Below are 25,749 nucleotides of genomic sequence, written 5' to 3'. Positions count from 1 at the left end.
CTATAAATTAAGCAAGTCATCAAAGCTGAAAGTACTGGAAGAGAAAAACTGGTCGCAAAGGAACTAATATCTTTTAAAAATTAGATTTATTTATGCATCTAATCTAACCAAGCATCTGCTCCATGGTTACATCTTGAATCCTCGACTGGCTCAAAAGCCCAAGATTGGTAACAACCCAAATCCATCAACAGTAGAATGCATTAAAATTTATGGCATATTTATACTGTGGAATATTATGCAACTACCCACAATAAAACAGACGAATCTTACATAATGTTGAGCAAAAACAGAAAATCCGAAGCATAATTCATTATGATTTTTCTTGATATAAAGTTAAAAGCAGGCAAAACTAGACAATGGCAGAGCAAGAAAGAAAAGAAAGGACATGATTACCATAGAGTTATGATGGTGGTTACCTTTTGGTGGCAGGAAGAGAATTGCAATTCCATAAGGACACATACACGGGAGGGGTGAGAATGGGGTGTTCAGGTGTTGGTAATGGTCTGCTTCTGGAGTTGGATGGTGGTTACACAGAAGTTCACTTTTTAACCATTTGTTAACACATACATATGTATCGTGCTCTTTCATGAAAGTATTTTATATTTCACACTGTAAAATGTTTAATTTTCTAAACTGCAGGATTGTTTTCCCATAGTTTGATTCTATAAAGCTATGGAGGGGAAAGAAAAAGAAGTAAGTTACTAAAAATACTCCCAAGGCAAAGATACTATGAACTATGTCTCTGTTCTCTCCCCTAGAGTCCAAGTTGCACCAGGGCTCATGGTTGCAATTCTTACCCACGGTGGACGTTGAATAAATATTTGATGATGTTGAGGGTTTAAGTAATGATTTATGTAAACATCAGGAGCTGCTGCACAGGACATATTCTCATGGCATAGTTATAAACCGACCAGAGGGATCTCACTGTGGTGTGTCTCAGACTAACTGTAGAATATAAGAAAGTCCCATTAACTTGTCAAGTTGACAGAGTTTGGGAGCTTGTTTTGCTGCTGCAAACCCACTGTTTGCAAAATGAGCATTCTCATATATGGTCCGTGGGTCTGCAGATTAGCACAACGTTTAAGAAGGGCAACTTGGGGGACTTCCCTGGTGGTCCAGTGGTTAAGACTCCGCACTCCCATTGCAGGCGGCCCGGGTTCAATCCCTGGTCAGGAACTAGATCCCACACGCATGCCGCAACTAAAAGATCCCGCACGCCTCAACCAAGATCCCACGTGCCGCAACTAAGACCCAGCGCAGCCAAATAAATAAACCTTTAAAAAAAGAAGGGCAACTTGGAAATACTCATCAAAACCCTTCAAATTAATATCTTTTGATATTACACGTCTAAGAATCTTAAAAAGGTAGTCATGGAGTTTGTATGCAAATATTTAACTATGAGGATAGCATTGTTTGCCAGAGTAAAAAATGGGAAGCAACATAAATGTCCAATGATATTGGAGTTGTTAGATTGTGGCTCCCCCTTCAATGGAATTCCATGCAACCATTAAAATTGATGTCGTAGAGGACAATTTTAAAACATGAAAATATGTCCATAATATACCGTTATTTTTAAAATCCTCTGTGCACAGTTACAAAGCTCTGTGCACAATTTTAGATAGATGATAGAGAGATAGATAGATAGGTAGGTAGGTAGTAGATAGATAGACAGACAGATAGAAACAAACCACTCCAAAACTTAGTAGCTTAAAACAACTAGTTTGTTCTCTATTTCTTTTCCATTGGTTGCCTGGGGTGACTGGGATAAAATAAGCAGATTTTGTGTTAGTCTCACTTTGGAGAATACTATAGGCAACCAACTCATCGTGCTTTGCCCAGGACTTTCTCAGTTTTAGCACTGGAAGTCCCACGTCCAGGAAACTGCCCTCAGTACTGGACAAACTGGGGCAGTTAGCCCAGGCTAGCTGCCACAGAGGTACACCCAGAATGACAACAGTGAGTCTAGGTGGTGGGATTATGGGATTATGTGTGCTTCGAAAACAAAAACAAAAAAAATGAAATTTTCAACTAAAACTCTATTACCTATAATTCCAATCATTTATAACCATTTTAGTTCAGCAGCCAGCTGAAGCTTTCTTTTGTACCACGTAGAAAGAAATTGAATGGTACAAATCAGATCGTCTGGAAGAGGTTTAAGACTTTCCAGTCTGGGTCAGTCGTTCCCAGTCTTGTTTCCTGCCCCACCCAAGTGCAGGTCTGACACATTCCCATCAGTAATCAGCCCACCTGGCAGTGATTCTAAACCACGTGCAGGAGGGTGGAGGGCTGCCAGGTTAAAAAAGCCCCTAAATTAAGTCCAATGTGTTCTGGCTCATGTCTGTTTCGGGATAATTAAAGCATGTTTTTTACAGTCGGTTTTATCTATTTTTAAAAATATATTTTAAAATAGTTTTTAAATATGTTTTACTATTCATACCAAAGTTATTCTTTCTTAGTTTAAATTTATGAAATTTTACTCTATTTTATGTACTAGCACATTTCATTCTAAGACTTCATGCCCCACAATACAAGAATAAAGAATAGGGTAATGTTTTAGGTCCATGGGCTGACTGGGGTGAGGACTTCAGATGTTTTATATAGTTTAGCCTACTTGTTAGATACAGTCTTCTTTCACCAGTTTGAAATTATCCTATTTTCGTTATTCATTAGCTGAGCAGCCATGGGCTAGACTTATTTCCTTTCTGTAATGAATGTTCTTATAAGTTGAATCAGTCTAACTTGTTGATGACACAGGTGCAGAAATTAAGATAATAAACTTAGCTAGCATAACCCTCTCTTAGCAAACAACCTTCAGCCTTGTTTCTCTCCTCTCCGAATTATGTGCAAATATACACACACATGATTTTGTTTTCTGGGAACTGGATTTTCCGCATAAAGACTTCTGCCATAAGGCAATTGCATTGCCTTAAGAGAAATGCAATAAGAGTGAACGATAAGCTGTGATGGAGATGAGGGGAGAAGTAGGCATAATATTCTGGTTCTACAAGTGAACTAGTCATTTTAGAGTACGTGAGCAATTTGATGCTAAAGCCGTGGTCTGTTCAGAATCAGCTATTTCCCTTCCTATGCGGGCAAGTCCTGCCTAGGAAGGGAAATAAAACTCCTGGAGGAGCTTTAACATAAAGTTACTGTATGCCAATAATTTAAAAACTAACAGCAATGTTGTTCCTCACTAGCAAGGCTATGCAAGTTGTACCCATGTGGCAAAGACGTGTTCAACATTCTAAAATGGAATGTTCTCTTCTCCAAGGTTCCTGAAAGAATTTCATTCCAGATGCACTGTTACCTTCATTGGGGTTATATCCTTATTGCCCGGGCAACAGAAGGTTAAACTAGAAAACGGGTATTTTTTTAAGTTGACCCTCCCACCTGGAGTTTTATTTTACACTGCCATGTCTTACGGATCTAATTTCCACTAACACAGAAAACAGGTCCTAGCCCTCTGGAAAGGAGCAAATAGAGGAATGATATCTCCTTCCATGTGGGCTTTGGCAGGACAGTCTGGATTTGCTCAGGCTTGGGCCCTCAGTCTCCTAAGGTCCCTGATTTGAATCCCCTGCGGTTTGCTATGACCATAACTAGGTCTAAGCAAGGGGTAACCAACATTTTCAAAAGTAAGGAGCACTTTCACTTTGTTTCACAAAAACCTTCTCATCAGCTGTCAGTGGGTTAGACTCACCCCTTTTCAGGTGGTGGGTTGACGCAACAGAGAGTAAGGGAGTTGAGCCCTAAACTCTGAACCATTTTATAAAGCTTATCTTAAATGCCCTTAAACTTTGTGTAAGGCATGGGAATCACATGTAAGTAGGACAAATATAGACTGTCAAGGGTAACACAAAGTCAGTGGGAAGAAAACCAGAAAGAAAGAAGAATAACTAAAATGTTGGTTTCCCTTATAAGAGGCTTTCAAAATGTGTTAATCATTTTCCTGGACTGACCTTCTATATCTTGAGATATTTCAAGACACATACAGTTGGGCCTTCGATATTCGCAGATTCCACATCCTTGGATTCAACTAACCGTGGGTCATCTCTCGGATGCTGGAGCAGAGGATGCCGAGGGCCAACTGCTCTAGAGCATTTTATAAGAGGGACTGAGCATCCGGGAATTTTGCTGGGGGAGGGGGCGGGGCGGGATTGGCTGGGTGAGGGTTGGTCCTGGAACCTACTCCCCCCGCACCACCCCCTGGCGCGATACCCAGGGATCATTGTATTTGCTGTTTTGCAATATAAGCTCATATAACCTTAGAGTTGAAAAAGATCTTATAGGTTACCTATATGAGTATTTCACAAACGCTGACGCACGCCAGAATCACCTAGGTGAGCTTGGTCAAAGACAGATGCTCTGGGGCCAGGACATCTGTATTTTGAACAAGCTCCGCCGCAACATTTGAGACTCACTCATCTAGCCCCAGGTCCTATCTCTCGCAGGCGCCTTCATACAGTTACTGACAGACCATCCCTCACTGGCTCTAGAGGACAACTTCAAGAAATGTGAATTAATAGTGGATGGTTGGTAAATAAAGGAAGTTCACAAAGTAACCTAGTGGTAACCTAGTGTGCAGGATATGCCTTTCCTGCTAGGTATGTATACGCCTAATGACATCTTCTTGATATGACTAAACAAATAGAAAATTATTTAAATGACTAGAATATGTATGAATTGCTTTTGGTTTTACTTTTATTTTCAAAGCAAATCTGTTCTTTTTTTAATTTATTGTTTTATAGAGCAGGTTTTTATTAGTTACCCATTTTATACATATTAGTGTATACATGTCAATCCAATCTCCCAGTTCATCCCACCAGCATCCCCCCACCACCACTCTCCCCCCTTGGTGTCCATACATTTGTTCTCTACATTTGTGTCTCTATTTCTGCCCTGCAAACCGGTTCATCTGTACCATTTTTCTAGGTTCCACATACATGTGTTAATATACGATATTTGTTTTTCTCTTTCTGACTTACTTCACTCTGTATGACAGTCTCTAGGTCCATCCACGTCTCTACAAATGACCCAATTTCTTTCATTTTTATGGCTGAGTAATATTCCATTGTATATATGTACCACATCTTCTTTATCCATTCATCTGTCGATGGGCATTTAGGTTGCTTCCATGACCTGGCTATTGTAAATAGTGCTGCAATGAACATTGGGGTGCATGTGTTTTTTTGAATTATGGTTTTCTCCGGGTATATGCCCAGTAGTGGGATAGCTGGGTCATATGGTAATTCTATTTTTAGATTTTTAAGGAATCTCCATACTGTTCTCCATAGTGGCTGTATCAATTTACATTCCCATCAACAGTGCAAGAGGGTTCCCATTTCTCCACACCCTCTCCAGCATTTGTTGTTTGTAGATTTTCTGATGATACCCATTCTAACTGGTGTAAGGTGATATCTCATTGTAGTTTTGATTTGCATTTCTCTAATAATTAGTGATGTTGAGCAGCTTTTCATGTGCTTCTTGGCCATCTCAATATCTTCTCTGGAGAAATGTCTATTTAGGTCTTCTGCCCATTTTTTGATTGGGTTTTTGTTTTTTTAATATTGAGTTGCATTAGCTGTTTATATATTTTGGAGATTAATCCTTTGTCCGTTGATTCGTTTGCAAATATTTTCTCCCATTCTGAGGGTTGTCTTTTCATCTTCTTTGTAGTTTCCTTTGCGTGCAAAAGCTTTTAAGTTTCATTAGGTCCCATTTGTTTATTTTTGTTTTTATTTCCATTACTCTAGGAGGTGGATCAAAAAAGATCTTGCTGTGATTTATGTCAAAGAGTGTTCTTCCAATGTTTTCCTCTAAGAGTTTTATAGTGTCCGGTCTCACATTTAGGTCTTTAATCCATTTTGAGTTTATTTTTGTGTATGGTGTTAGGGAGTGTTCTAATTTCATTCTTTTACATGTAGCTGTCCAGTTTTCCCAGCACCACTCATTGAAGAGACTGTCTTTTCTCCATTGTATATCCTTGCCTCCTTTGTCATAGATTAGTTGACTATTTGTGCGTGGGTTTATCTCTGGGCTTTTTATCCTGTTCCATGGAGGTATATTTCTCTTTTTGTGCCAGTACCATATTGTCTTGGTCACTGTAGTTCTGTAGTATAGTATGAACTCAGGGAGTCTGATTCCTCCAGCTCCATTTTTTTCCCTCAAGACCGCTTTGGCTATTCGGGGTCTTTTGTGTCTCCATACAAATTTTAAGATTTTTTGTTCTAGTTCTGTAAAAAATGCCATTGGTAATTTGATAGGGATTGCATTGAATCTGTAGATTGCTTTGGGTAGTAGAGTCATTTTCACAATACTGATTCTTCCAATCCAAGAACATGGTATATCTCTCCATATGTTTGTGTCATCCTTAATTTCTTTCATCAGTGTCTTATAGTTTTCTGCATACAGATCTTTTGTCTCCCTAGGTAGGTTTATTACTAGGTATTTTATTCTTTTTGCTGCAATGGTAAATGGGAGTGTTTCCTTAATTTCTCTTTCAGATTTTTCATCATTAGTGTATAGGAATGCAAGAGATTTCTGTGCATTAATTTTGTATCCTGCAACTTTACCAAATTCATTGATTAGCTCTAGTAGTTTTCTAGTGGCATCTTTAGGATTCTCTATGTATAGTATCATGTCATCTGCAAACAGTGACAGTTTTACTTCTTCTTTTCCAATTTGGATTCCTTTTATTTCTTTTTCTTCTCTGATTACCGTGGCTAGGACCTCCAAAACTATATTGAATAATAGTGGTGAGAGTGGACATCCTTGTCTCGTTCCTGATCTTAGAGGAAAATGCTTTCAGTTTTTCACCACTGAGAATGATGTTTGCTGTGGGTTTGTCATTTATGGCCTTTATTATGTTGAGGTAGGTTCCCTCTATGCCCACTTTCTGGAGAGTTTTTATCATAAATGGGTGTTGAGTTTTGTCAAAAGCTTTTTCTGCATCTATTGAGATGATCATATGGTTTTTCTTCTTCAATTTGTTAATATGGTGTATCACATTGATTGATTTGCATACATTGAAGAATCCTTGCATCCCTGGGATAAATCCCACTTGACTGTGGTGTATGATCCTTTTAATGTGCTCTTGGATTCTGTTTGCTAGTATTTTGTTGAGGATTTTTGCATCTATATTCATGAGTGATATTGGTCTGTAATTTTCTTTTTTTTGTAGTATCTTTGTCTGGTTTTGGTATCAGGGTGATGGTGGCCTCATAGATTGAGTTTGGGAGTGCTCCTTCCTCTGCAATTTTTTGGAAGAGTTTGAGAAGGATGGGTGTTAGCTCTTCTCTAAATGTTTGATAGAATTCACCTGTGAAGCCATCTGTTCCTGGACTTTTGTTTGTTGGAAGATTTTTAATCACAGTTTCAATTTCATTACTTGTGATTGTCTGTTCATATTTTCTATTTCTTCCTGGTTCAGTCTTGGAAAGTTATACCTTTCCAAGAATTTGTCCATTTCTTCCAGGTGGCCCATTTTATTGGCAGAGTTGCTTGTAGTAGTCTCTTAGGATGCTTTGTATTTCTGCGGTGTCTGTTGTAACTTCTCCTTTTTCATTCCTAACTTTATTGATTTGAGTCCTCTCCCTCTTTTTCTTGATGAGTCTGGCTAATGGTTTATCAATTTTGTTTATCTTCTCAAAGAACCAGCTTTTAGTTTTAATGATCTTTGCTATTGTTTTCTTTGTTTCTATTTCATTTATTTCTGCTCTGATCTTTATGATTTCTTTCCTTCTACTAACTCTGGGTTTTGTTTGTTCTTCTTTCTCTAGTTCCTTTAGGTGTAAGGTTAGATTGTTTATTTGAGATTTTTCTTTTTTCTTGAGGTAGGATTGTATTCCTATAAACCTCCCTCTTAGAACTGCTTTTGCTGCATCTCATAGGTTTTGGATCATTGTGTTTTCATTGTCATTTGTCTCTAGGTATTTTCTGATTTCCTCTTTGATATCTTCAGTGATCTCTTGGTTATTTAATAACGTATTGTTTAGCCTCCATGTGTTTGTGTTTTTTACGTTTTTTTCCCTGTAATTCATTTCTAATCTCATAGCATTGTGGTCAGAAAAGATGCTTGATATGATTTCAATTTTCTTAAATTTACGGAGGCTTGATTTGTGACCCAAGATGTGATCTATCCTGGAGAGTGTTCCGTGGGCACTTGAGAAGAAAGTGTAATCTGCTGTTTTTGGATGGAATGTCCTATAAATATCAATTAAATATATCTGGTCTATTGTGTCATTTAAAGCCTGTGTGTCCTTATTAAGTTTCTGTTTGGATGATCTGTCCATTGGTGTAAGTGAGGCATTACAGTCCCCCACTATTATTGTGTTACTGTCGATTTCCTCTTTTACAGCTGTTAGCAGTTGCCTTATGTATTGAGGTGCTCCTATGTTGGGTGCATAAATATTTATAATTGTTATATCTTCTTCTTGGATTGATCCCTTGATCACTATGTAGTGTCCTTCCTTGTCTCTTGTAACATTCTTTATTTTAAAGTCTATTTTATCTGATATGAGTATTGCTACTCCAGCTTTCTTTTGATTTCCATTTGCATGGAATATCTTTTTCCATCCCCTCACTTTCAGTCTGTATGTGTCCCTAGGTCTGAAGTGGGTCTCTTGTAGACAGCATATAGATGGGTCTTGTTTTTGTATCCATTCAGCAAGCCTGTGTCTTTTGGTTGGAGCATTTAATCCATTCACGTTTAAGGTAATTATCGATATGTGTGTTCCTATTACCATTTTCTTAATTATTTGGGGTTTGTTTTTGTAGGTCCTTTTCTTCTCTTGTGTTTCCCACTTAGAGAAGTTCCTTTAGCATTTGTTGTAGAGCTGGTTTTGTGGTGCTGAATTCTCTTAGCTTTTGCTTGTCCGTACGGCTTTTGATTTCTCCATCGAATCTGAATGAGATCCTTGCCGGGTAGAGTAATCTTGGTTGTAGGTTCTTCCCTTTCATCACTTTAAGTATATCATGCCACTCTCTTCTGGCTTGTAGAGTTTCTGCTGAGAAATCAGCTGTTAACCTTATGCAAGTTCCCTTGTATGTTATTTGTCATTTTTCCCTTGCTGCTTTCAATAATTTTTCTTTGTCTTTAATTTTTGCCAATTTGATTACTATCTGTCTCGGCATGTTTCTCCTTGGGTTTACCTTGTACGGGACTCTCTGCGCTTCCTGGACTTGGGTGGCTATTTCCTTTCCCATGTTAGGGAAGTTTTCAACTATAATCTCTTCAAATATTTTCTCCGGTCCTTTCTCTCTCTCTTCTCCTTCTGGGACCCCTATAATGTGAATGTTGTTGCGTTTAATGTTTTCCCAGAGGTCTCTTAGGCTGTCTTCATTTCTTTTCATTCTTTTTTCTTTATTCTGTTCTGCAGCAGTTAATTCCACCATTCTGTCTTCCAGGTCACTTATCCATTCTTCTGCCTCAGTTATTCTGCTATTGATTCCTTCTAGTGTAGTTTTCATTTCAGTTATTGTATTGTTCATCTTTGTTTGTTTGTTCTTTAATTCTTCTAGGTCTCTGTTAAACATTTCTTGCATCTTCTCCATCTTTGCCTCCATTCATTTTCCGAGGTCCTGGATCATCTTCACTATCATTATTCTGAATTCTTTTTCTGGAAGGTTGCCTATCTCCACTTCATTTAGTTGTTTTTGTGGGGTTTTATCTTGTTCCTTTATCTGGTACATAGTCCTCTGCCTTTTCATCTTGTCTATCTTTCTGTGAATGTGGTTTTTGTTCCACAGGCTGCAGGATTGTAGTTCTTCTTGCTTCTGCTGTCTGCCCTGTAGCAAATCTGTTTTCACATGAGAACTTCTTTCCTAATTATGGTTTGCTAAGCATGCCAGACTTGGATAAATAGAAAGATTTGTGAAAATCATCTAGGCTTTCTTTTATTTACTACACGCTTTTAATCAACTTGGGTATTCTAACTTATGTAAATTAGACCAACAGTAGAATTCTAAACAATTTGATAACTTTCCAATTATTCTTTCCACCTATGGATAATGATTAGCATTTGATCTTTAATTCTGATAAAGATATGTGTTATTCAGCTACAGTTCTTGATTACATTAAGCCTTGTATCAATTCTGAAAAATATAAGAATTAAATTTTTGTTACATAAATTAGCAATTATTTAACTTAATAAATGTGAATTTAAACCCATGGAATGGGTGTTTCGTGGTTACTACTTGCTGGTCTGACAAGTGTTGTTAGTCATTTCAGCAGAGGATCCGTCTTCAGCAATAATCTAATTTCTGTCTCTATAGATTTCATACAAATGGAATCATACAATACGTGGCCTTTTGCATTTGGCTTCTTTCACTTAGAATACTGTTTTCAATGTCCAAAGTTTTCATTGCCATTTATGCTATCTGGCTACCACTCGCTCATTCCAAAACACCAAACTCCCCCTCAGCCCCTCCCCCCATTGTAATGTTGCTTTGCCAATGTTCAGAGGGCACATACATACTTTGAGAAGGATGTGATTATACAGTGTTGAACTTGACTAACTCTTCTTTTGACAATCTACAAAAGTCTTATTAATTTTTGTTGCTTTTATTTGGAATAAATACAGTAAAAATCCATATGAGAACCACAAGTGACTTTTCCGGGGATTCAGTAACATTGTGGATTAAACCACATCCCCAGAGTACGTGGTAGTGTAAAGTGAGCTCTCTCACTGTGACACTGGAACCCAATAACATGGGTGTTTTCTCATCTCTGGACAGTAGGTTACAATAGAATTTTACTATCTCAGCACTAGTTGCCTTAACACTACAAGTCCTGATTAAGCACAGGCTTAGAGCTGAGTCTGATTTTCCTGACCATTAGCTCTTTAGGTTTGTCTTTGTAGCTGTGGACCAGGAGATCCTAGATGCCTGCAAAAGAGGAGTATATTTTTTTATAACATCCATATAAGGCACAAAGTCTGTTAGCACAAACCACCTCAGATTTCTGCCACCTCCTGTCCTCCAAAGTAACCTAAATAATGACAGCCAAGTATGATCAACTAAGTTCTGCTAATAACCAAGGAAAAGACTAAACAGAATGTGCTGTCCCAGTGGTGGCTTTGTTTTCTAAACGTGACCTTCTGGAGATGATGCCTCTCGTGTCTCATATGAAATACTGGCACTAAACCTGGGCTCATGGGCCAAGGAGTAGGGAGGAAAGCACCACAACAGGTGAGTAAAGGAATGGTTGGCAATACCTCTCAGTCATAACTCCTACCCTGATCTTACACCTCATATTGTCCTCCTTAGTGGGGGAATCTGGAGAAATTCTTTCGAAAATGCTATCATTGGGTACAGCCACTGTGGAAAACAGTATGGAGAGTCCTCAAAAAATTAAGACTAGAACTACCATATGATCCAGCTATCCCACTTCTGGGTATTCTTATCTGAAGAATACAAAAACACAAATTTGAAAAGATATATGCACCCCTACGTTCATTGCAGCATTATTTACAATAGCCAAGATATGGAAACAACCTAACAATGGATGAATGGATAAAGAAGATGTGGCATATATATATATATAGATATATGTATATATCTATATATATGATATAGATATATTCATATATCTATATATATATATGCATATAATCTTGAAGGAATTAATTAGTAAGATGTCAATAGGAAGAGAAGAATAATATAAAACAATTCTAGCCCAAGGCTATAATATAAATAATTAAACTATAAAAATGCATAGAGGTAGGGGGCCAAGACAATTTAATGGAAGAAGAATTGTCTTTTCAACAAATGGTCTAAGACAACTGGAAATCCACAAGCAAAATATGAATTGGGACCCCTAACTTCACATCATACACAAAAACTAACTCAAAGAGGATCATAGACTTAAATGAAAGCTCTAAAATTATAAAACTCTTAGAAGAAAACTCAGCAGTAAATTTCTGTGACCTTGGGTTAGGCAATGATTTCTTAGATATGACACCAAAAGCACAAGCCATCAAAGAGAAGACTGGTAAGTCAGACTAACCCAAAATGAAAAATATTTGAATTTCAAAGGACACCATCAAGAAAGTGAAAAGGCAACCCACAGACTGAAAGAAACTATTTACAAATCATATATCTGATAAGGGACTTAGATTATATAAAGAACTCTTACAACTCAATAATTAAAAGGCAAATGACCTAATTTAAAAATAGGCCAAGGATTTGAATAGACATTTCTCTAAAGAAGATAAATGAATGTCTAACGAGCATCTGAAAAGATGCTCAACATCATTACATATTAGAGAAATGTAAATTGAAATCACAATGAGATATTACTTCACATGTAAGATGGCTATAAGAAAAAAGACAGACAATAACAAGTGTTGGTGAAGACGTGGAGAAATTGGAACTCTCATAAATTACCAGTGGGAATATAAAATGGAGCGGCAGCGGCTTTGGGAAACAGGTGGGCAATTCCTCAAAATGTTACACACGTAGTTAGCGTCTGACCAAGCAATTCCAATCCTAGGTATATACTCAAGAGAAATTAAAACATATATCCACACAAAGACTTGTACACTAATGTTCACAGCAGCATTATTCATAGTACTCAAAAACTGGAAACAATCCAAATGTCCTTCAACTGATAAATGGATAAATAAAATGTGATATAGCCATACAATGGAACATAATTTGGTCATAGAAAGGAATGAACTACTGACACATGATACATCATACTACATCAGAAACATTATGCTAGGGACTTCCCTGGTGGTGCAGTGGTTAAGAATCCGCCTGCCAATGCAGGGGACACGGGTTCGATCCCTGGTCTGGGAAGATCCCACATGTCGCGGAGCAACTAAGCCCATGTGCCACAACTACTGAGCCTGCGCTCTAGAGCCCGCGAGCCGCAACTACTGAAGCCCGCGTGCCTAGAGCCCATGCTCCGCAGCAAGAGAAGCCACCGCAGTGAGAAGCCCGTGTACCACAACGAAGAGTAGCCCTTGCTCGTCGCAACTAGAGAAAGCCCGCACGCAGCACTGAAGACCCAACGCAGCCAAAAATAAAGAAAGAAAAATAAATAAATTTATTTTTTTAAAAAATTATGCTAAGTGAAGGAAGCCACACACACACACACACACACACACAAAACACATATTGTATAATACCAGGTACGTTGAATATTAAAAATAGGCAAATCTGTAGAGACAAAAAGTTGATTAGTGGTTGCCTGAGGCTGGGAGATAGGATGGGGAGAGTGGGGGTAAGATGCGAAATCACTGCTAATGGGTACAAAGTTTCTTTTTGGGGTGATAAAAATGTTCTAAATTTGCATTAAGGTAATGGTTTCACAACTCTGTACATATACTAAAAACCACTGAATTGTACACTTTAAGTGGATAAACTTAATGGTACGTAATTATGTCTCAATAAAGCTGTTTAAAAATACCAAGGAGTGGGGCTTCCCTGGTGGTCCAGTGGTTAAGACTTTGCTTTCCAATGCAGGGGGAGCGGGTTCGATCCCTGGTCGGGGAGCTAAGATCCCACATGCCTCACAGCCAAAAGACATAAAAGCAGCAACAATATTGTAACAAATTCAGTAAAAGACTTTAAAAATGGTCCACATAAAAAAATCTTAAAAAAAAAATACCAAGGAGTGACCATATAATTTATTAACAAACTAGGACACCTTTGAAAGTGCTAAAAATGTTAAACTAGACAGGACCCCAGGACAGCAGATGCAAACCCAGACTGTCCCAGGCAAATGGAAACGCAAGGTCAGTCTAAATTTTAATACCTGGCTGGAAATAGGATGTATGAAGAGGATAGAGAGAAGAAAAGGCTAGAAAAGTAGAACAAGATCAGACTGTGGAAAGCCTTGAATGTCATGTTAAGGGATATGGTCAGAAAAAAGAAAAAAGATAATTTTAGCAACTGTGCAAAGAATTAATTGTAGGAGTATAATAACCGGGCATAAAACTAATTGAGAAGATGTTTCCATAATCAAGATTGAGATGGTAAGCATCTAAATTAGGACATGGGCTGTAGGGATGACAATAAATGGACAGATTTGGGAAATATTTTGGGTTAGAAAGTTTAAAAGCATTTCCTAGAGGGGAGTTCCAAAAGCAAAAAACAAAAAAATAATCTTCAGTAATGGCAGCATCCCTGAAATAAGTATAGAGCTCTCCAAAGTCATCACTGTAGAACAAACACATTGTGTTCTGTTTAGTCTCCTACAGACTCTGCACATGTGCTGGACCGGACCTATGTAGCCCAGGGCGTGCACCCTGAATGCACTCACTGTTTATAAAGTTGTTTTCTGTTTAAAAACTGACCTGCACTGTTCATGTTTCTGCATAGGACGCTGTTTTCTCCTGCCAGAGAAATGGAGGAAAAGCAGGTAACCCGCGGTCCAACTGGGTAAGTTGGGTTGTTTTTGGTTTGTTTGTTTGTTTGTTGTTTGTTTTTGATTGACAGTGGTTTAAAACTCAGCTGTCTCAAGCAGTTTAAAAAATACACCGCATGGAAGTCGAAGTGAGAATGGGTTTCCATGGCTATGGTTCTAGGTAACTTTTTAAAAAAAATCTATTTTTGTAAAATTAACCAGGTTCAAAAATTAAATAATTCCATGATAATGTAAACTAAGTTTTGTCATCCTTATACACTATCAATGACTTTACCTGAAATACATTGCAGCTGTGGGCTCATGGAAGTGGCTAAACAAACTTAAAGCATGCCTTAAATCAGATCACCTGAGTACTTATTAATTGAAAGCCAGAGGATATGAGTAAAAATTATTAACTACTCCCCTGGCAGATAGGGATCAGGGGCTAGAGAACTAGAAAGAAACAGACTTAGAAGAGAAATCAATGAACCAAATCATCTCCCTGCTTCCAACTTCGAGGCTATGGAATGAAATCTTTGCCCCAGGGGCTCATAAACCCCTTCGCTTAAATTAGAAAGTTTAGACTCTATTCCCAGCAAAAAAAAAAACACACACACACAAAACTAGAGACTTAAAATAAGCAAGGCAAAAAACAAAATGACTATGATTTTAATCCCTTAATACAAACAAGGGGATGAGAAAGGCTGATGACACAGTGAACACTAAGCCCAGACTCCCCCAAGGTTATGGCCCTCTCTTTATAATCGGAGTTTCGGGTAGTGTGCGGCGTCCTGCATTAGATAAACAATAGAAGATTAATCATGTAAAATGTTCAAACGGTTTGTGTAAAATTTATGGATGTTTAGAAGGTCCCACAAAATAAATGTTCAGACAAACTGAGCTAAAGAGGCATTTCCCTGTTACCAGTTGAAAGCATAAGGAGAGTTTGTAGAAACGGGATGGTGGCCAGCTGTTTCACGTCTCCACTAAGAAAATAGGATGAATTTGTTTTCAAATACTAGGATGGGACAAAGGCAAGAATATTCCACCCATAATATTCTATCTAACACTGAAACGGTACATGAAAGACATTGCCTATCTCTATTAGGGAGTTTTAAAAGACAATTAATGTTAGCTTGCTGGACAGATCATATACTCCTGGGAAGGCAAGAGCATATAATGACATGAGAAGCACGAGGCTATGAATTCTGTCATGAGGAAGTAGAGCGATTCGCTTAAAAACGTGGCTGTCAGTTGACACCAGGTTTTGGTGGTTGTTTTTTGGGGGGTTTGTTTTGGTTTTTGTTTTGCCGTGCTCTGTGGCACTCAGTATCTAGTTCCCCGACCAGGGAGTGAACCCAGGCCAGGGCAGTGAAAGCCTGGAATCCTAACCACTAGGCCACCAGGAACTCCTTGACACCAGTTTTTGATGTGGTTTTTCTGTTATCTGATTACTCTTAAACTAGCAACTAACCAACCTCACAATGAGGATAAAATGAAGAAGAGTCCTGTTCTTTCAAAATTAATTTTCAGTTAACTACTCCAATTAAAACTCTAACTGGATTTTTGTAGTAAAATAATCAATAAAACATCCGATACCAAAATGTATTTAGAAAAATAAACACAGACGAAACCCAGGAATATTCTGGTAAAATAGTGGCTGAGGAAGTCTAAACTGGAGTGTTACTGATGTAGGAATGGATATGTAAATCAAGAGGACAAAAGGGAAAACTGGAATTACATACAACTATTTGTAAGAATGTAACATATGACAAAGTAAGCTCCTCACGCAAGGGAGCAAGGAAGGATTTTTTAAAATAATGTCGGAATCAACAGATACCAAGTAAGGAAAAAGTCATTTAGAGCTGTACCTTACCCTACATAACAAAATAATCTTGAAATGAATTTATACATTCATTCAACAAACGACATGGAGGGTCCACTCTACACTGGGTGTGCAAAAACGAAAGACCCAGTTCCCGTCCTTAAGGTGTTCTCAGTGGGATGGGGAGCGGGGTATAGGTAAACAGAAAATTACAAAACAACTTGAGAGGCAGAGGGAAGCTCAAATTGCCCATTCCACTGAGGATGAATGGATAGGTAGAGGTTAGCCAGGCAACGGCAGAGCAGCAGTTAGGAGGACAGAGTACTCCAAACTTCCAAATCCTCTGTGACTGGGCACCAAGTGTGTGCCTTGCGGTGGGGGGGTGGGGGGAGGGAGGGTAGATCACAGGAGCAGGAAGAGAGGGAGGGCACAGCAGGAGACTCCCAGGCAAGAGTCAGCAGACCGATGGCAATGTGAATGGTATCTTCAAACCTACAGGGCTACAGGGAAGGATCTGAAGATAAGGAAGTGGCATGATCAGATAGGTGGTTTAGAGAGCTCACTTCACAGCAGTGTGCCAGACGTTTTAAGCAGAGAACAAGAAGCTATCACTTGGATGGGGACCGGCAGTTTTTCCAGGAGGAAGGGAGGAGAGCCCGAATTAAAGCAGGGCAACAGGGAGGGAGGCGGAGGAAGACAAGAGTTATTTAGGGAGCAAACTTGATAGGCCCGAGTCACCGCATCTCTAGCATTTTAATCTGAGCTAGATGCAGCTACTAAGAAAATTTAGGCGGGAGGTAGGTTTGGGAGTGAAAGGTGATACATGCAGTTTTGGACACACTGAGTTTGAAAAGCTTGTGGAACATCCGAGGGGAGAGGTCCATTTACAAACCTTGTTTTTGTGCATTTGAGTGTTTTTTTGTTTTGTTTTGTTTTTTTATTTATATATTTTTGGCCACATTGGGTCTTTGTTGCTGTGCGTGGGCTTTCTCTAGTTGCAGCGAGCAGGGGCCACTCTTCGTTGCAGTGCGTGGGTTTCTCATTGCGGTGGCTTCTCTTGTTGCAGAGCACGGGCTCTAGGCACGCAGGCTTCAGCAGTTGTGGCTCGCAGGCTCTAGAACAGAGGCTCAGTAGCTGTGGCGCATGGGCTTAGTTGCTCCGTGGCATGTGGGATCTTCCCAGACCGGGGCTCGAACCCGTGTCCCCTGCATTGGCAGGCGGATTCTCAACCACTGCGCCACCAGGGAAGTCCCTGTGCATTTGAGTCATCAATAATATGAGTGGTAGGCATTTATACACTATATTCATTTAAACATAAATGTATGATGAATACCTACTACATTCTGAGCTCTGTTCTAGGCTCAGGAGATAGAGCAAAAACCAAAACAGATAAGGGCCCTCCTCCAACATGGCCCACATTCTAATGGTGTGAGTGGGACAAGGGTGGAGAGACATACAATTATCAATTATATATATATGTTAGTTATAATAATATCTGTGAAGAAAGATAAACTAAGAGACTAGAGAGTGACTCAGTACAGGTAGAGGGTCAGGACCGGTGAGGTAAGCAAGATGCCCGGGGTACCAAATGTAAGGAGGCACACATTCTCAGGTGCTGACCCTGAACTCGCCTCCTTAAATTGTGTGCCCTGGGCACCTTGCTTGCCTTATCCTAGTCCTGACCCTGACTGGATACCTGCTATTTTCTATGGATAACAAGGGAAGCTTCATTTGAAAGGTGACATTTGAGTAGAGAACTAAATAAAGAAATAAGCCAGGTATCTGGAGAAAGAACATTCTAAGCAGAGAAAACCACATGTTCAAGGCCCTGAGGCAGGAGGACACATAGTGTATTTAAGAAAGGTCTCCTAGAAATCTCACGAAGGAGAATGTACAGAAGAGGTGAGAACCAAAGACAGAACCCTCACGAGAGCACAATAAGGGATGAGCAAAGGGGCGAAGAGCCTGCAAGGAAGACTAAGAAGGAGAGGCCAGAGAGGTAGGAGAAAAGCCAGGAGAGAGTTCTGTCATCGAAGCCAAGGAAGGTGCTTCTCAAAGAGGAAGCAGTCAATACCGCCAACCACTGCAGAGATCAGGTAAGACACAACACGTATCTTATATGGCTGGCATCTGGGAATGTGTCCTGCTTTGGGGGAAGACAGCTTATGACTTGGAGAACTTTCCTAAACTAAGTCCACACCCGAATGGAAATTTTGGTGCACACTTCTAAACAATCCTCTGTCTGGCATGGAAGGTCACCGTAAGTACTTGGACAAACCCAAGCGATGCAGAAACTAAAAGTAACACTTCCATTTGAACACCTTCAACCCAGCTGTGGTAGTCTCATAGGAATTGATTCGTAACGAAAGCCTCTGAATTCATGTCCCCGCTGGCCAAATCCTCTCCCATAAATAGGGTCAGTTGCTGAAGCTGCCTTTCCCTATGGGAATACACAGTCTCATTCTCTGATCTTCAACAGAGGCCCAGGTTGGTCCCATACAACACATTGGCCTTAGGAACATTCTGAGAATCCTTCACCCAATTGAATGTGGGTGCCCCCAGTTTCATCCCCCTGGGCTAGGTGAGTGGGCATCATTTGTGAACTGTGAGTGAGCATGAAGCCTCAGGTTCAACTTAAATCCAAACCTTTGCTAGATGGGGTAGCTTCCTTTTCACTGCATTCCAGTGCTTTGGGGAACTTGTGGCTTCACACTTTTATCACCAAAATTCACTTACCAACCAAAATAAAATGACAAATATCAGTGAGTATGTGGGGTTTCATGGTTTTAATCAGGATCAGAGAGGGAGACCATCACTGTCATGAAGTCCAACGAAAGGCTCATTATATAAAATCAAAAGGAAGCCAAGAGGGCTTCCCTGGTGGTGCAGTGGTTGAGAATCTGCCTGCCAATGCACGGGACATGGGTTCGAGCCCTGGTCTGGGAAGATCCCACATGCCGCGGAGCAACTGGGCCCGTGAGCCACAACTACTGAGCCTGCGCGTCTGGAGCCTGTGCTCCGCAACGGGAGAGGCCGCGATAGTGAGAGGCCCGTGCACCGCGATGAAGAGTGGCCCCTGCTTGCCACAACTAGAGAAAGCCCTCGCACAGAAACGAAGACCCAACACAGCCAAAAATAAATAAATAAATAAATAAATTTATAAATAAAAAAAAAAAAAAAGGAAGCCAAGAAAATATGCTCAAGCTCACACCTGCCTGTGGAATAATAATAATATCATATTCCATTTTTCACCATTTGGAAGGAAAACCTATAAAATTTTCAAACTCCAAGCAAAGCTCTCTTTTGACTTTTGAACTTCTAAACAAATTTGTTTACTGAGCAACGCTTAAGCATGTAAAATCACTGACCCTCCCACCCTCCACCCCACCAGTTTTAATTCCCACACGTTTTTAGAACTTCTTAATTTCTATATCTTTTGATAACTTGAAACCAGCTTAGGCAGATTTTTCTTCAAAAAATATAAACTATAAGCTACACCTGCTGGCTGACACCTGATTCTGGCTCTTTCCTCCTCTAAAATGGCTGAGCGAAATAGAAATGAAGCAGGAATTCATAGTAAAGGGTCAATTCATGGACTTGGGGCTTTGATACTTGGATAAGAAACAGAAGATCCTTGCACTTGGCCACTTAGAAAGGCTCTTGGTGCTGGCCTAGGTAGTAATTAATTCACAGATCCAGGTGTTGTATGTACGCTGTCTGTGTTCTTAGAGAAAGCATGTCAGAACAACTTGAGGGCAGAGAGTCTGCAGTCATGGCAGGTAAGAGACAGTTGGATTATGAGCATTTCACAGAGTCAAACGTTTGATTTGAATTACACACCAAAGAGACATCTGTTTCTTTATATAAATGTATTAAGATGCCCAACATTTAAACACCTCAAGGTTAAAATACTTCAACAATCTATTTTCTAATGTGTCAGCTTCATCCTACCTTCAAAACCACAAGACAATAATCTGCTTCCTGTATAATCTGTGCTGAAATGGAAAACCATCTGATTTTTTTTTTTTACCAGTTATCTATTCAAATTTCTTCCTTTAATTGATTTGTATTACCGTGGCTAGAAGAGTCCGGCAGGGCCATGACTGCCATGTTTTAAACAAAAGCCAGGACAGGAAAAATAGGTCACATGTGTGGACAGTTGGTTGACCTCATTTCCGACTAACCTGGGGTGTGTTCTAATGTTCCCAAATGTGCCCCGAGACCCGATAAAAATGTAGTCCTCTATGTCGTCAGGATAATCAGAAAATCCATCTTGTGACATGTCAGCAAGCTCAAGGGCTCTGTAGGCAGAATCTTCCTCTTTTCTAATATACTGCAAGCATGTGTGCACATTTCCAAAGCCTGATGTTGAACATACTCTAAATTACAGCTGTGGAAGCAGAACCACATGTGCGGCCCGAGCCACAGCGTCCTTCCGGCTCTGGAAACCCAAGTGGGTCACCCTTCACCGTGCTTCATGGCCCAAGAGGTCACGGCAAAGCAGCAGGAGACACAGAACAAGACATTCTCCCTCCGCCCCTCGCTGCACGTGAAGCACCCTGAGCCCTCTGAATTTGATGCTTAATGTGAAAAAAGAAAGGGAGGGGGCCTCTGAAAAGAGATCTTGCAAGACTTTTAAACAAACGTCCCTGGGCTGCTCTGTGCCCAACTCAGAAGACACCAGAAAGGTAAGAGGGGTTCTTACTGTAACTATGCCAAACATCGCAAACTCACTTCCAGCTATTACATTAAAAAAAAAAAAATTGGGGCCGCTCGGGCAGGGCTGACCAGACCCATTAGCCGCTTCGGGTCTCTCCTGCACAATGCAACACGGGGGAATAGCAACAGTTAAAAGAGCGGGGCTACCTTAAGTAAATGAAAAAGCGTATTTCCATATTTTTAAACAAAGGGGTCCTGCACCATCTGTCCCTGCCTGGGTGCCCCCTGCTCCACACTGAGAGGATTTGCAAGGGATTCAAGTGCACCTTCTAGATTAAATAGTCACTCGGCTGCTTAAGCCCGGTTGCCCAGACAATGGCCGCGCGGAGCACCCCTTCCTCCTTCCTTCCTGTCGAGTGTTCTGCCTGACTACACAAACTCAATGAGCGCGGCTCCCCCGCTGCAAGAAGTGGACTTGACCGGAGCTAAAACCAACAAAGGCAGATTCTGGTGGGAGCTGCGGAAGCGCCGGGCACTGAGTCAACAGGCGGGTTTCATTGAAATGCAAATGGCGCGGCCGCGGCCTCGGCGCGCCACCTCCCGCCCCTTAACTTCTCAACCCCCGCGCCGCGCCGGCCTGAATGGGCCCATTGACGCGCCCGCCGTACCCGCCGCGCGCTGGCCCGGCGGCCCCGGGGCCTCTGCGGCCGCGGGAGCGGCCCGGCCACCGAAGCGCTCAGGCCTCGCGAGCTTTTGTCATCGCTTTCATTTCTGCACGTCGTCATCACGTCCTCGACAGCATCGTCGCCCTCCGTCCCGGACCCAACAAGGTGTCCGCAGCCTGGCACGCAGGTTCGCCCGATTACCGACCAAGGAACAGAAAAATTCACGCCGCTGCTGCGTTTCAAGTAAAAGACAAAAGTTCCAAAGTTCCACAGGGGTGGTTACCTTCCCCCCCACCCCGCAAGGATTTACTCACTTAACCTTAAGTATGTACTCACTTAAATCCTGTTCTCTTTTATCTAAAAAGAACCAGACGTAAATTTTTTCGGGTGCTAGATATTTTTTTGACTTTGAAGGAGGGAGTTCTCACCGATGCTCCCTAAGTGCTGAAATAAAAAAAAAAACAAATCGCATTTGGCATTTGATTACTGCCCGCCCCTCTCTCCCCACGCGCCCCTCCCCCTTGTTTTACTTTGACTAGATAATATTATCAACTTGCTGTTTATTTTGTGCTTTCCCCAAGGTTGAAAGTTAACGCACGCTCTGGGTGTTGAGTTTTTTTCTTCACAGAAATAAAAGGCTAATTCAATGTTTAAAGCAAACTGAGTTACTAGCAATAATCTTAAAATAAAGCTAAACGGTGTTTAAAGATCACGTGAAGACATAAGATGACCTACCGGCTACATATTTGGCTGCTATTTCAGACCGCTAGTGTAAGAGAGAAGAACAAGCCTGACTCCATATTGGACCTATTCCTTTAGCTCCAGCATTGTGCTCTGTTGCCTGTGCTTAGTCATGCAAGCTATGCGTCTTGGTGAAACAGTGTTGCCTATAGCCTGAAATATACACGATAGCCCACCCTCAAGGCTCTGACCTTTAAAGATATAACACTTTTCCCTTCATATAAAGGTACCCTTCATGTAAAGATACAAAGTTGCAGAACGGAAAACAATTGTGCTGGGTTAATAGGAGCATTGTGAGCACACCTACAGGGACGGCTGCAGGAACAAAGGAGTTGGCACCAAGACGTGGGTAACAACCAGTCACGCCCCCTCCCCTTTTAGTGTAAAAGAAGCCTGACTTCTAACTGGTTAAGATGGTTCTTTGGGCCATTTTCTCGGTCCGCTGGCTTTCCAGATAAAGTCACTATTCCTTGCCCCGACACCTGGTTTCTTGATTTATCGGCCTGTCGTGTGGCAAGCAGTTCACGCTTGGACTTGGTAACGTTAGGAAGTAAGGACTGATATAACGATAACAAATATAATGGAGTAAATATTTATTTTTAAATCCCTCAATTTTGTAAGTTTACCAGAGTGTAATCATATTTGAACATATAATGTGTAATTCACTTAAACATGCATGAATTTTCTAAAAAGAAACTAAAGGAATATTTACACTCTACCATCTTTGATTTTGCACGAGAATTTTTAAATTATTAGTTAAAGTAGACTTTAAAAAGAAAAAAATTTCATAGTTGACAAAGTTAGAAATTTTTTTAAGAAGGGAGTTTTATTTTTTTATTTATAAATTTGTTTATTTATTTATGGCTGCATTGGGTCTTCGTTGCTGCGTGCGTGCTTTTCTCTAGTTGCGGCGAGCGGGGACTACTCTTCGTCGTGGTGCTCAGGCTTCTCATTGTGGTGGCTTCTCTTGTTGCAGAGCACAGACTTCAGTAGTTGTGGCACGTGGGCTCAGTAATTGTGGCTCCTGGGGTCTAGAGCGCAGGCTCAGTTGTTGTGGCTCGTGGTCTTAGTTGCTCCGCAGCACGCGGGATCTTCCCGGACCAGGGCTCGAACCCGTGTCCCCTGCATTGACAGGTGGATTCTTAACCACTGCACCACCAGGGAAGCCCAAAAGTAGAATTTTTGATGCTCCTAAAGGAACAGTCTTCTTCTGTCCATTGCTTTTTTGTTGTTGTTGTTGTTTTTGGTAGTGCCTCCTTACCCATCTACCCAACACACACACACATACACACAGACACAAACACGCTTTTGGCCTATAAGAGATCAACAGTACACCTGAAACTAACACAACACTGTTAATCACCTATGCTCCAATATAAAATAAAAATTAAAAAAAGAGAGATCAATAATTGTTGGATTGGATTAAACTGAGTTGAGTAGGTTTAAATTGAGTTGAGTGGGACCTACAAGACATTCAGACTTACACTAATGGCAGTCGTGTGATGGCATTTTTTCTGTAGTGTGCCTCTGATAGCTGTTTGCCCAGTGTCCATTTTTCCTTAGTATAGAAACAGCACCTGATTTTCAACCAGAGGACTACCCTCTCCCATTCACTTTCCAAGTGATGCACATCCATGGCTCCAGGGCCACAGCTAGTCCATAGGATGCCTTTGTGCAGATTCAAGTAATACACCCCTCCCCCCAGGCAGATGAAGCCCATGTGCAGCACCAAAACACCAGGCTTGCCCAGCAGATAGCCGGGGCTGCACCGCCTGGCCAGCTGGAGGCTTTGTACAGTTCGCGTTTATCCTCAGTCCTTCCTATCCGCAGCAGTACGCTCACTCACACTGGCAAATCAGCCTATTCAACTTCTCAGGCCAGAGTGAAGAGTTTCAGAAACAGGCATGTGAACCGCCTTGAGCTCGTGAAAGTTAGCCAGAGAAGTTTAGCTGGAATTATTAGAAATGAGGCATTCTTACTTTCTAGTGGAGTGATTAAATGGTGGCACTTGACTATCACCATCATCAATGAGGAAGAGTCAGCCAAAGGTGCATGAGATAGAATCAGAGTGATTGCTAATTGTATCATTGGATCACCCAGATTCAGCCATGTCTGAATCAATCACCTTTTCAGTTATGTATAAGAGCCAATAAATTCTTTCTTTCGAATCAGCCAGTTTAACGATTCTCTGTCCTTTGCAATCCAAAAGAATCTTAACCAGAACGATTGCACAGTGGGAAGAGGTAAATCTCACAATTGATGATATTTATGTAACTGAATTTATCTGGGGTTTCGATATCAGTGCAGTTTCATAATCCTTTCAGTAACAGGTAAATCAGTATAAATCAACCTTATCAACAACTATTGTACTTCCCCCTGTCTTTTCTTCTTCAGTATATAATGCATTAAAATAAAATACATGAATGAATTTTTATTTTCTTTGGGGATTTGAAAACTTTTCTCTTAGCAGTGCCCATTGTTTAAGACAGTTAGAGAACTAAATGGGGGTTTAGGTGGCAAGGTTGGAAACTACCCAAGGGATTAATCCTCTTAACACATTTAATTTTGATTATAAGTAGAAGATATATGACACATTGAAATTAATTTTTAAAAATCTTTTCACCCCTATTGAGAAGTTTAATAAGTTTGTTAACTACATTAATAAATAAAAGAGCAGATCACATAAATTATGAGAACTTAGAAAACAATAATCACTGGATAACAAACAGTAAGACTTCACTAAGAAAAAATTATACCAAATCAGATGGATTTCTCATTTGATAACCAATTCAGCAATTTGTTCTTTGTTCCCAGAAATATTCAGGTAGATGATAGAAGATGAATCATGCGTCAGGGGACAATAGAAAGGATTCTGCCTTGCAGTGAAAAATTAGACTGGTTTTGAGGTTCCTTTTAATTTTCATATCCTGATTTTATGATTCTAACTTTCTAGATGTAGCAAATAGGAACTTGCCCCCAAAATAATTACCATCTTATCATCAATTTAAGATGTCCCCCTTCCACTTGTCATTCATTCATGATTATCATTACATTACTTTGAATTATATTTATTTGAACCTTAAAAAATTAAATCTTATTTTCAAAGAAGTATCAATATAACCACGTGAATTATTTCCAGTTTTTTCCCAAAGCTAAGTTCCTGTTGCTGTTTTTATTTTAAAATCTAAGAACAGAGGATTTATATATGAATGAAAATTAAAAGAAACTGCAATTCATTTTTTTCTAGTTCCCATTCTTTTTTATTCCTGGTTGTACCATTGTCATACCTTAGAAGACTGGGAAAAAATGCCATTAGTTCTTTGTTTTGTAAATATTGACTTCTTTTCCTTCCTTGCTGTAATGTTTGATATATCTGCTTTCTATTTTATATCTTAATTCTAGTGCCTTGTTGATAGCTCCACTCTTTCTTTAAGATTTCTAATATTTAAGAAGAAATGACCCATAGCTAATTCAGCCACCTTGACTCTCACCTGACCTGCCTATACTAT

General features: G+C 40.2%; 2 long non-coding RNA genes across 2 annotated transcripts in view; one reads left to right on the top strand and one right to left on the bottom strand.

Moving 5' to 3' along the window:
- The window catches only part of LOC309661377, a 34,921-nt gene extending 11,825 nt beyond the window's left edge, over positions 1–23,096 (bottom strand). Inside the window, exon 1 of the long non-coding RNA XR_014263996.1 lies at positions 21,836–23,096. This is a non-coding gene — a long non-coding RNA (uncharacterized lncRNA). The remainder of the gene's footprint in view (positions 1–21,835) is intronic.
- LOC309661382 lies at positions 6,817–21,970 on the top strand. The gene is made up of 2 exons (XR_014264002.1): positions 6,817–14,385; positions 20,566–21,970. It is a non-coding gene; the product is annotated as an uncharacterized lncRNA (long non-coding RNA).
- Positions 23,097–25,749: the final 2,653 nt, after the last annotated feature.

Source organism: Balaenoptera physalus (genome assembly GCF_965194825.1).
Source record: "Balaenoptera physalus genome assembly, chromosome: 5".
Taxonomy (NCBI): Eukaryota; Metazoa; Chordata; class Mammalia; order Artiodactyla; family Balaenopteridae; genus Balaenoptera; species Balaenoptera physalus.
The sequence above is the reverse complement of the archived record's forward strand: the minus strand, read 5'-3'. Positions and strand labels throughout refer to the sequence as shown.